At 31.0% G+C, this 11,077-nt stretch overlaps 1 pseudogene; it reads right to left on the reverse strand.

Annotated features, from left to right (window-relative positions):
• Positions 1 to 1,275: 1,275 nt before the first annotated feature.
• Positions 1,276 to 3,174, reverse strand: LOC143591589 (GATA transcription factor 12-like; annotated as a pseudogene).
• Positions 3,175 to 11,077: the final 7,903 nt, after the last annotated feature.

Genomic DNA, 11,077 nt, shown 5'->3' on the forward strand with positions numbered 1-11,077 from the left:
AACATTGATCTCAACAGCGCAATTTATTACAAAACTTAGTTGCATTATTCTTAAAACAATACATGACATATACGAAACATAGTTATAACCAACAAAACTAGTTATGTTTGTCATAATTGATTTATTGAAATTACCCCATATACAAACTTGTGCAAAATGTCATTGTAATTTGTAAGGTTAACAATGTATAATGTTAGTGTCAAACTACCATAAACGTCTAATGTGGCATTGACTATTACGTGATTACGCAAGGCGCTTATACACTTTTCCATTGTCAACCAACAAATCTAACTAATATCGGTCGCTTAGACATTGGGTGTTGACATTGACCAAAGATTACGTTGACCTTTTATTGAATCGGTTAAATTTCTCTTGTTTTAGACTTATACGTGGTTTAAGAACTCGATTATGGTTATTTTATATTAAATATGTACTCCACATGTTCTAATGTATATTATAACTTAACATTGATGTGTTTGCTTTTAGTTACATACCATTGATTGATATATGTTGATATAACACAAAATCAATTGAAATTTTGAACCACACACTTTGATTTATGAGAAAGTACTAAATATGTGATATGATGGTAATTCGACATGAATGGGCACAATGATGGAAGAAAATATATAACCATGGTATTTTATATTCTAAGAAACATATAAATTATCAATTAAGTTTTGAGACAATCAAGATTAGTATTATGAATGCATGTGGTTTTAGACCACCCATTGGATACTGCCTGATTTAAGGTCTTAAAACTTATAGTCTTATACACATCTTTCTCTTGAGGTTGTTGGAGGGGAGGCAGGCACATGATCACATGAATTTCTGTATTTGTTTAACTTTTATTTAAATCATATTTTCCAAAATTGTATTAAAGTTGTGCACATGGTAACCTTGGTTCACGTGAATTGCTTTATGATAAGGATAATTTATTAAAAATAAATATAGCTATTATAAAAATCGTATATGTCATATATTCATATAGCTTTATGTAAAAATAAACTTAGCATTTTATGAAATCAAAACAATTCTATTTAAATGCATAGATGATCTTAGTTGTATAAATATTGCTAATATACTGACAGAGACATATATATTTGATTAGTTTAATACTCTTTTAATACTTTTTATGGTATGTTTATATATAGAGGGAGAGAGAGAGTACAATATGTAACAACAACAACTAAAAGGGAATAATGTGAAAAGAAAAATTAGTTCTAGATCGAATTTGCCAAAATATAGCATGCAGAACTCAATTAACATTACAAGAATCTAAAGTTTACCCTCCAAAATTCAACTATTTTTTTTCAAAACTTCATAAGTTTCTCCTAACCCTATGAAATTTTGGTTAAAAATTTCAAAACATCAAAACAAAAAAACTAGAACAACTTGTTGACTACATCAACTTAATTAGATTAGTTGCCTGTAATCCGGACCAATATGTTGGTGGATTAAGTAATCGTCCCCATTGGAAACATCAAACATCATATTTTGATGATGGTAGAACGGTTGTTGGTGTGAAACTTGCATCTCCTTTTGCCTTCTTAGCTCAAGTACCTTACGGTGCGAATTGGAGTGTTTGGCAAGTACAAACGTGGGGCTTGAAGCTGGTCTATACTCAGGAACCAATCGACCAGACTTGTAGCGAACCCCACACGCATTACAAAGTGTTTTTGGACCTAGTGGTCCAGTACGCCATTGAGGGGTTTTATCAGTGGCACAGTGTAGACACTTCCGCCCTTCTCCACTGTGTGATTCATTGTCATAAACCTCTTTTTTCTTTGGGAGAGGTTTCACTGTTTTCTTGCCAATTAAACTTGAGCCAATTTCAGATTCCGACTCGGGGGATAGAATAGAGGTGGGGCCCATGGAAGGCTCAAAGAGACTAATGAGTCTAGAAGTCCAATTGCGTGGCGCAGCACGAGAACGCTTGGTGCGTGCCTTGCCTGGAACCGTCACGTCTGTGTTAAACATCGAGTGATTGGATTGGTTATCGATATCATGATGGAATTGATGAGTCTTGGTGGATACATTAACAGGTTGAGATTTGACTCCTGATAACAATTGAATCTTCTCCATGTCTTCAGATGAAAATGATTCCTCCACAAAATTCGATAGCCATTCTAGCTCGGCCATATCATCCTACTATCAAAATAATGTTAATTTGAGTCATTTAAAGATTCACTTATAAATTAGCAAATATTAATAAGATGTTGCATATATTTTAATTTCATTAGCATTAATATTAGTGCAATTATGATAATTAAAAACCTAAGTACTTTTACTAAATTTTCGAGAAGTAGAGTGATTTGTAAAGTAAGAAAATTATAAATATATGTACGTAAATAAGCCAAACCATTCATGAGATATTTGAATTGTCAAGCTAGGGCCTGAGCTTGAAGTTTACTTATCAAACTCAAGTTTCATGAGCCTAAACAACCATATTATTTATATAACTTTAATTTAATATATTGAATATATATTTACATATGTAATTACTATTATTGTATGCTAACACTATTATAAATAAACTATCAAGCATATATTATGTTAATTACATATTAAACTATAGTTATAAATATGTATATACGGACAAATTAATAAAATGATTCAAAAATAATAAAGCACGAACTGAGTTCAAGTTTAAAAAATATACTCGGGGCAAGCTTAAACTTTTGAAATAGAGTCAGAGCTCTATAAGAATGACCGAAACAAGTCAAGCTCAAACACATAGCTCGACTCGTTTACACCTCTCACAAATATTTACATTTCTCAAGCTCATTAATAATATTTAGATATTTAGTTATATTTAAATAACAATAAAAATTAATACAATAAAACTGCATAAGGAGTAATGTGCATATAACTTATTATTATACGGTACAAGTGATCGACAAATGAGCAAAATACGTTTCTATTTTTTTGAAAACAATGAATTACCGGGACACAAAGGTCATGTGAGAATTGAGTCATGTCGGTGCGGCCACCACCGTCTCCAGAGGAGTTACAGCTGTCGACGGTGGTGGTCATGATCGAGGACTCCATGGAGGTACCAGCATTATTAACATGCATGTCTCCAACAACGTCGTATGACTCATCAGCCACGACTGTGTCATCGGGTAAATTGAGAAGGTCTTCGATGACGAATTCGGAGTTTCGTTTTTCCATTAATATTGTGGGATTGATCGATCGAGTGGTAACGTAGAAAATATAAAGGGAGAGAGAGTTGAGAGAGAAAGTGTGTGGAGGTGGAGAGAGTTGAGGAGTGAAGAAAGGTGAGGGTGAGTTTATTTGCGTTTGAAGGGGGATGGTGACACCTAAAAGCATGCAATAATTAATAATAATATTATTATTTTATTAGGGTTATTGTTATTATTCTTATGGTGGGATTTATTTTTGGTAATTTAGTGTACGATTTTATTGACTTATTCCATGACAATGCAACTAAATATGATGTATTATAGGACGTACGGAATACAAGGGTTAGGACTTGGTTTTAGTGTTGTATTGAGTCGGTCTTAATTGGCTTAAAACCGTAATCATAATCAAGTTATCGGTTAATCGAAGAATGATATCTGATCCGTTATGATAAATCGGTTTTATATGTTGATTTGGTTTGGCTTTAGTCCGGTTATTCATGAGCTATCATAGGGGATGAAATTAAGTGTGGGCTTGAAAAGTTTTAACTACCTAATTGTTATTAGACATTTGAGCTTAAATAATTTGTAACATTAGAAAAACATATATTTGAACAACCAAAGCATAGGTTGGTTTTGTTATGGTTATGGAAACATGAATAGCCAAAACCGACCTGCTATTTTCGGTTTACAAAAATGTCAAGACCGATTCATTTAGATTCGATCAATTTGGTTATAGATCAGTTAATTAAGTTCCGTGCACACCTCGGTTTTAGTTGACATGTTAAGTTGTTTTTTTTAGCTTAACAGTTTATTTAAAGTTATAATTAGGATGTTTCTATACAACTAACCAATTTTAATAAACAGGTTGTTCATGTTGATGTGACAAATTAATGCTATGCCTTGATTATAGACTGTTTCATTTGTCTTTTTTATTATAATAGCACGTTCTTTTAATATAGTTCAGGTGTGATACTACTAAAGCTAGAGCCTATATATACAAATGAGTAGTAAACTAGTCACTTTTTTAACAAATGATGCAAGACAATCAACTAATTGTCTACTTAGGCCGTGTTTGGGTTCGGTTATAATAATCCATTAGCCCGCCACTATAGTTTCAAGCAATTACCATATACGAATCGACATTCGAAAATCTAACCATATTCGAATCCGAAATATTCGAAAAATAATTGGATTAACAATTAATTATGATACAGGATATTAGGGTCAAGTTATTCTACAAAGAATAACAAAAATACGAAATATGAGAAGACATAAATAATTGATATGTGTCAAGTGTTGACCAAAAGAAAGCGGGTATAAAAGTAATAATACACATTTTCTCTCTCCACATGTAAGTCACATGTTAATTTTTCCATCATTTTTAAATGTCTATAACTTTTTCATATGATATTTTTTTTTAAAAAAAGTTCAACATAATAACTAGCGTTTTTTGTCTTTAATATGAGTATGATTTTGTTATATAAAAATAAAAAAATTTACGTCATTATGTCATCTTGCTTACCTTTGTATCTTTTTTCGTTATTGTGTCTTTCTGTTTGTTATTGTGTTTTTTCACCATTGTGTCTTTCAACTCATCATTGTGTTTTTTTTTACTTAACAACACAGTTGTGTAATAATGATATGTAAATGTGATGAAAAATACCAACAAATTATCTAATACTAAACACAATGATGAATACATATTACACGTTAACCTGAAACGTATAACACAATAACCTAAAACGTAAGACACAATGGTGAGCATGTATAACACAATGACCTAAAACGTAAGACACATTGATGAATACTTATAACACAATGAACTAAAACGTAAGACACAATGGTGAATACATGTAACACAATGACTTGAAACAGGAAACACAATAGAAACAACATATTACACAATGACTTGAACGTAATATACAATGAACGCAATACTATTTTTCTCAAATTAAATGAATTTGTCATATTTCAATCCGAATAAAAGACAATAAACGTATTACACATTGACTAAAACTTAATGACGAACAAAACGACACAATGACGTAATTTTTGTTTGTAATTTTTGTCTTTAATATGAGTACCAATTGAAAAATATAATGATCAAAATCTATAATACAATGCATATGAAAATCAACAAAAAGACACAATAAACAACAAAAAAACACAATTAAAAAAACTCATTAATTTTTTTTAATTTTATATAACAATATGATACTCATATTAAAGATAAAAAAAACGTTTATTATTATGGTGATTTTTTTTTAAAAAATGTCGTATGAAAAAATTATGGACGTTTTAAAATAATGGGAGGAATTGACATGTACATTGCATGTGGAGAGAGAAAGTCAACAAATGTGGGTTCTTACCTTCATGCTCTTTCCATCAATTTTTGTTTATTAAATTAATCTCAGTCATTCAAATTTAAGATTAATGAACTGGATTCTTTCTCACCATTATCATTTTTATTGTCCTTTGTATTTTAACTTTACCCTAAGATATTATATACATATAAACTTAAATTGGTTTTACATGTCAATATGAAAATTACAGTTTTCTAACTCGAATCAAATACCATTTGAATTCCATTTGTTCAGTAAATTGGATTTTAACTTGAGTTTGATTCAGTTTCGGTTTTAATTTTCTGAGTCTACTCAATACTGAACAATCGCATTTTAAACCTCAAATGCTCATGTGCTAGACACGTATAAATTATTATATTTAATCATCCTTGTGTTATGATGTTATATAAGAAATTATGAGCCTTACATAGGATTAGAGTATTCTCGCTAGTTTCACTGTCTCTATCTCTATAATTACATTAAAAAATACCACATATTCTCTTTCATATACAATTAAATAATATTTGTTTACCTCTTTATCATTATTTTTTCTCTCTCCTCCACTCACAACTACTTTCAAATATAATAAAAAATAAATAGATGATGAACAGTGTTCCTCCGAATTTACTCATCTCTTTAAAATTTCGCTCTTCTACACTTACAATTAGGGGTGAGCAACTTAACCGCCATAACCGTTAAACCGAACCATAACCGACAAAATTGAACTGATTTTAACCGATAACCGACATAACCGGTGGGTCGGTTCAATGAATTTTTAAAAAAACCGTCAAATACGGGTCGGTTTTGATTAAAGCTAATTTCATAACCGTTATACCCGAACCGACCCATTTATTTAACCAACGATATGTTTTATATGTTTGGGATTAACTTCCACCAAACATTTTGTTGGATTATATCAATTTGATGTTTTTTGTTCGATGTTTGTTATAAAATTAAGTCGAAAATCATTGTTGGATTATATAATGTCATTCTTTTTTGAATATTTGATTTTAACATTATAGATTATATACATTGTTAGATTATGGCGTGTCCTTTTTTGTAATAATTGGTACCAAACTTTTAGACCTGGTTACATTGTATTGGTTACGGTTAACTGACCCATAACCGACTCACTTTAACTTACAAAACCGATTAACAAAAACCGCCACAACGGTTCGGTTACGGTTATGGTTATCCAATAACCGACATATTGGTTATGGTTATGGGTTTGGCTCAAAACCGTCCCAAACTGACCCATGCACACCCCTACTTACAATTACTTAACATTCTCTAAAGAAATTTAAAAAAGTCTCTCACATAATTATAGAGGAGCTGTCGAGAATGCTCTTATATTTGAAAAATAACTCACTGGATACTTAAACAAGTCCTAAATATCACAACTTTTGGGGTTTCCTAGATGTATATATATTTAGGCTATGTGTAGTGGAGGGACTACAAATTGAGGCGAATTGTGACACGTGGCGCCCAGTCAGCAAAGCGGACGAATTTGTTTTTGGGGTGTAATGGTGTAGGGGCTATAAATTGGGCCCACGGTATCTTTGTTTATTATTTTCTTTTTATAATTAAACTAATCAAATAAAAATCAATTTCTTCAAATAATTAAATAAAAATGCATTAAAATTAAAAAGAAATACAAAATAATACATAACTAAAAATATAAAAAACATATACTGTAGCTCGGTTGGCGTACATGTTTAGGTTCGGGTCGGGAAATTGAAACGGATAGCTCGGTTGGTTTAGGTTCATCGGGTTCCATTGTAAGTTCACGTTCGGTTGGTTTTGCGAACCATGGGTTGACCGAAAGGATGGAATGGGTGGTTCGGGTTGTTTCTAGGATTCATTTTGCATATACATATATATACACACACACAACATATATACATATACATATATACATGTACATATACATATACACACACACACAACATGTAATAAAATAATAATATTTCTTCTTCTTCCATGGCGACAAAAACAACCCGCCCCCCGCCCCCGCCCCTTTTCGCCCACATATCGCCGGGGGCGGTGTTTGCGCCCAATTTCGTCCCTTTGTCGCCCGAGTCCACGCCCACTACACCCAGCCTTATAGATTGTATTGATTTGACTAAAAATTCTTTGATATGCACATTAACTTCGATTTCCAAGAATTTTCTTTTTCATATTGATAATTTTATATTTCTCATCACAAACATTATTATTATTAATGATCTTTTTAACACGGGAATCTCTTATCAAAAGATAACAAGATCATGTTAAAACTTTGATAATCAACGAATCATGTAATTTGTGGCTTGCATTTGATAAGTACCTTTCAAATAATTATGATAGGAAACCCATGAAAATAAGATTAGAAGTTAAAACATTAATTTGCCAGAGGAAAATTAAATGTTTATTACTACACTACTCTTTATAGGATTTTTACACTGAGAATGTTAGGGTAATGGCATTAAAAATATCTATTTAAAAAATTGCAGATTTAGAAGAGTAAGAAAGATTTTTGAAGACATATCTTAGCTCTACCGGTAAGTTTTATGGTTTGATCCTTATGAAATATGTGTTGTTATCCATATAATTGACATGGTCAAAGCTACTTTACTCTACAAAGAAGTTACTTTTTTCTATTTTGTTTTAGGAAAAGATGTTGAGATCAGTATAAGAGTTTAAAGAATCTATGTCTAAACGGGATATGACTAAAATGAGTTCATGTTAAAAACATGTTGCTTTAAAACAATATGTCAATTCGGGTCAGGTACAAATAAATTCTGAGTAAAATCAGTTCTGGCTAAAACAGGTTGTTTTTAAACAGTTTCAATCGGTGTATCTTTTAAGTTTGATTTCATCAACTTGGTACAAACTGTAACACTCATAGTTGCCTATGTTTTCAAATCTTAAACTTTTTTTGTTGAATAAACCATTATGATGTACATGTACTATCTAATGATTTGCTCATTTAGAAAAATTGGTTCAAAAGATTTTAATATTACAGATTACAATATATTCATTGATGATTTCTATAGGACTGGTATGCTCTTTCATTAGTACATAAACATCACTTGCATGTTAATTTTAATATGTTCTGTCATTCGCTTATATCTTTTGTGGTGCTGTGTGAGCTTCTTCATATGATTTGGTACTTATCTTCTTTAAAAAAGTTACTTTTATTGCATTATTGATGCCAACCGTTTGTTTTAAGCCAAATTGGTGGGATGTTTTTTGTTGGGGATACCAAGATCAACATTTGCAATAATTTGTCTATTTTGATCTTAACATAAATAAGTCGTGAAGGTGAACATTTGAACAAAATTCATATCAATTTACCATTTTCATGTACTAAATATGATATACAAGTATACAACTAAAAGTTTTGTTTTGTCTTTTTTGCAGCACTTTATGGAAGGAAATACGTAAAGTACTTCAATATATCGCCTTCCTATTATGCCAACTTTAGACCAAAGGTTAGAGTTGCTGATACGATTACACTTGAAGATGTAAATTTCTCAATTACTAAGGTTTAGTTTAGTTACTATTTTCAACACCAATTGCGATTAATTCGTCTAAATCGCAGATAGACGTGACTGCTAGAATTGAATCCAAATACCACCACATAAACTATTAGGTCGGTCACTATTTCTGATATTTTTATTTTTAAAAAAGTAACAATTGGGTTGACTTTTTGCGCAATCTAATTGGTCGAATGTTGTTTTAGATTTATTGATGGAAATGTAATTGGAAAGGTCTTTGGTTTTCAGCAGGGCATGATTTGGAGAGATTGTCTCCCGGTGATATCGATTTATTTACTTTTTACAACAATGAATACGATGTCAATTATTATTATTATTATTATTATTATTATTATTATTATTATTATTATTATTATTATTATTATTATATGTATTGAAATATGTTTTAGTCTATTTTCTAGCAGTTGTGCCTTTGAAACTCAAGCCACCCAATGTGCGGTCAAAGTATCAAAATAAGCCAAGGAAAAAAGTCAAATCATGCTAAAAAGAAAGAAAACAAAATTCCTATAAATCAAGCAATATTTTGACTTTTAAGGTTCAATATTCTCCTAGATGTTCAACAAATGTAACTTCAAGATTTTGCTTCCAGTATTATTTGTTTTAAAGGTAGATGACGATGAATTTCTTTTGGAAAATTATATTGTTGAATCGGATTATTGAAGGTTACCCCAAAAGTCAATCTGAATCTCTGTTTTCTTGAAGATTTATACATTTAATCTGTTTTTTTACATATCTTCAGGAGTAATGAATTAATCTTGATTACATTATTGCAATAAAAATAATGAAATAATAATGATAACGTAACTTGATTTTTGTTGGTTTTGAAGATCTTAGCGTGTGAAGTTGGTAGTGAAGGCAATAATAATAGAAGGGATATTCAATTTGTCGCCGGCATCAATGGACATCTTTGAAGCATACCTTGAGGTGTCTTTGTGAATTTTTGTTTTTTTAAACAAATAATGTACTCTGTTTATAATAAAGTAAATAAAAAAAATACTTTTATTTATAGAGTTATGACTTGTATAATTTAAATTGTTCAACCCGTGTAGTATACGGGTACCTAACCTAGTATAATAATATAATATTGGGGCCAAAGGTGAATGGAACGATCCCTAGGAGTGATACCGAATGAATGATTCTTGTACTACTCACTCTTCATTGGTAATTGTCCTTTACAATTTAAAAATAGATCTTTTACTTTTAATATTCTTTTTAACGACGGTGAGTAAAGTTCAGCTAACCGGGGTAACTCAACGATAAAAGGTGACCTCCGTATATCCGCCTCGCAGATTACGTTGGGTAGCCCAAGCCCAATCTCATGTTTCGAAGAAAACCCGTCATTTGAAGATCTACTGTGATAAAACCCAGTTGAGATCGGATTAAAACTTGAAACTTCACCATCACCAGCCCATTATTCATTTCCCCTCCAAATGTGAGCTAAGCTAAAGATCACGTGCTTTTACTTTTAATTAGTAAATGCACAGATAATTAATTCAAAACACAACTAAATTTGTAATTAAACGATATGTTGGAGTGTTTAGAGAGCGAGAAATGAAAGTGTGTCAACGGATCACAAGTATTGATCAATAAAATCAAAGAAAACATAAGACGGCTCTAGTATTTATAGATAAAGAATAGAGAAGTAGTGATTGGGTTGGATTGGAATATGTGGTGTTCCTTTGTGTTTTAAAGAATTTTATTACAATTGGTGTTCCTTTGGTGTTCATGTTGTATTTGGTATAATCTTGGTGTCTTGTATGCTAGCTAGTGACTTACCAGTCTCATTATTAATAGAAGTTAGTCATTCAAAAAAAATATATAATTCAAAAAATCCAACATCCCTTGCTCTTTGATAATCATGTCGTTTTGGTAAGTTTATAATTTAAGTTAACAAACTCTGATATGATTCATATATATTTAGGTGCGTGAAATACATCAACCTAACCTTCAATATACTAAAAACCGTACTAACCTAAGACGTTCTTGTAGCCTATTTATCGAAACAAGTCAAGCTGGTAAATACATTGTAAAAGGTTAAACTAATTGTAAA

Source organism: Bidens hawaiensis, unplaced genomic scaffold (assembly GCF_021521415.1).
Source record: "Bidens hawaiensis isolate Kalapana, Puna unplaced genomic scaffold, B.hawaiensis_p1.1 tig00039945_1, whole genome shotgun sequence".
In the NCBI taxonomy this organism is placed as follows: Eukaryota; Viridiplantae; Streptophyta; class Magnoliopsida; order Asterales; family Asteraceae; genus Bidens; species Bidens hawaiensis.